Below are 2,496 nucleotides of genomic sequence, written 5' to 3'. Positions count from 1 at the left end.
ATATTTTTACTTTCTAACACCATTTTGAGTACAAATTGTACTGAAAATTATTTTACTTCATTCTTAATAAATCGCATTTGCCTTATTTGAAACTTTATTTATAATAATTTGTATATGCAATCTATAACTGATTGAAACGGATATATCCTTTACATTCCAATTATACATATATGTATAATACATATATGTATAATTGGAACGATCAGAGAAATTTTGGTCCAGATATTAGCAGAGACATTATTAATTATTCACCAAACAAATCTTATTAATGCAGCTTACAAGATTGAGTGAACAATCAATAATCTACAAATCATAAAATAATAAAAATGAAACTTATATACAGTACTCATTGTTCGAGGTTTTAAAACTTTATTTTCATGGAAGTAATTTCTCGCAGGCATAGCAGCTAGTTTCAAAAAATTGACTTACTGATATTGGTACATTGATACAATGTCACTCGACCCATCAGTCGATGTGCATTAGACAGTGCAATGCTTTCAAACATTGAAATTCTCCCAAAAGTAAAATATACATCACAAAGTTTTGACAGTAATAACTACGTTGTATTGGTCATGAAAAGTACAAATTAACATATACAGTTTTTTTATCAGAGAGAAAGAAAAGATGCATTTATACTAACATTTTATTTTTGGACTGTGCTTTTGCTAATGTTTTTGATGATTCTTTACACAAATATAATCTGATTCCGTTTATCAAATGACTAAAATAATCATAAATCTTTGCCCAATAGAACTCTTCTTACAACACCTTTGCTACCACCCAGCAAAAATACTTATGGACCATTTTCTGATATTGCCTATCCAGGAACTAGTTCTTTCCAGGATCCCATTACTATATATAGACATAAAGTATAATAATTAATTTCAGTTATATTTAAAACTTTATTTACCAAGATATACAGGTATAAAAAGAATTCTTATATTTAATATATATATATGTATACATGTAACACCCATTGATGCACAATGACAGTTGGAATACATCCATTTTTAATTTTATACTCAGCTAAATGCTTTGTAAATGTATAAGAATTCAGATGATCCCTTATTATCTCTTATTCTATCTTCTCATTATATCTTTTATCTATTATATCTATCTTCTTATTATATCTTTATTATCTTTATATTGGATAATTCCAATTTTTCCTTCACTTTCAGTAATTCATTCGTATCATATGGAGAAGGATATACACGCTCTTTTACTTCACTTAATGCTGAATATACATATGCAATGGACATATGTACCAAAGCCTAAAAAGTTAAGAACTTGGAAAGTTAAAGGGTAATGTCTTTAATTGCAACTAAGATCTATGTTACAGTATTATCTAATTCAGCTTTACAAAGAAGAAGCGAGATTTCATGATTCTGCCGGTAGTATAAAATTATAGGCACATGTATTCTGCATACAATTGTTTACTTTGAGATTTTTTATTTCTTGACAAGTTGAACAACTCGTTGTGTCCTTAATAAATTAATGTTTACAGATGTTTTTAAATCTACTTGGAAATCTAATGTTGCTGCAAAATGGAAAACAATTTTGGACTTCCTCTATAGTAGTTAATCTGTCTGCAGATGATAATCCTAGATTTTCTTCATTTATGTCTCCAGCTACAGGTATTATCATCTTAAAAAGATCTATCTTATTTTCTTCACCTATTCTATTGACTATTTAACATAATAAAATAAAAAATATAGTACTAAATAGTAGCTCGTATTACAACATGAATAAACTATCAGGAAAAAGTAAAAAGACACAAAATATTTTATAGTGTATGAAACCATATAACTGTAGTGTAACTATTTTAAATACAGAGAAATTTTCAAGATATAAGGGGATAAATTAAAAATGAAGATTGTTATCGCTCTTTTTTTAATCGCAATAGCTAGTAAATGCTTTTTATACCAGGAACAGATCTTAATAACTTCTCGATTAAACATACGCCAAAAAATCCAGTTCCTGGCGTTATAAATACGGTTTTGTTGTGATTAATCCCCGTTGATACCATCGTAAATTCGTAAAATTTTTCAAAAAGCATATATTAAAAAATAACCAAGAGAAATACAAGTTGTTTTAGGATGTAAAAGGCATACGTTAAACGAATTTCTACCGGCATGAGCTGTCGCACATCAGATGCTGACCCGTTATAAACTAAACTCAGGCTTCAAGCACAATAGCTTGATGATTAAATATACTTACAATATTGAAAAATTACAAATTTAATTAATTATCATTCAGTCACACTCGGTTAAAAATATATCATAATTATTATTGTTATATGCAACAAATAAAATTGCGTAATTTATTCTTATATACGTACATAAATATGAAACCGTTAGGTAACTTTTTTCGCGTGATCATTATAATATCGCCATTTAACTCTCGGTAAGATTTAATACAGCTACACATTTTATTCATGTGCAATACATATAAGTGTGCCTATAATGCGGACAGTTTTTTCTTTTTTTCTTATGCGAT

The 2,496-nt window shown here is 28.0% G+C and overlaps 1 long non-coding RNA gene across 1 annotated transcript; it reads left to right on the top strand.

The window, feature by feature from the left end:
- The first annotated feature begins 1,176 nt into the window (after positions 1-1,176).
- LOC143425562 (uncharacterized) lies at positions 1,177-2,010 on the top strand. The gene is made up of 3 exons (XR_013102053.1): positions 1,177-1,302; positions 1,505-1,634; positions 1,927-2,010. It is a non-coding gene; the product is annotated as an uncharacterized LOC143425562 (long non-coding RNA).
- Positions 2,011-2,496: the final 486 nt, after the last annotated feature.

Source organism: Xylocopa sonorina, chromosome 7 (genome assembly GCF_050948175.1).
Source record: "Xylocopa sonorina isolate GNS202 chromosome 7, iyXylSono1_principal, whole genome shotgun sequence".
Taxonomy (NCBI): domain Eukaryota; kingdom Metazoa; phylum Arthropoda; class Insecta; order Hymenoptera; family Apidae; genus Xylocopa; species Xylocopa sonorina.
The sequence above is the reverse complement of the archived record's forward strand: the minus strand, read 5'-3'. Positions and strand labels throughout refer to the sequence as shown.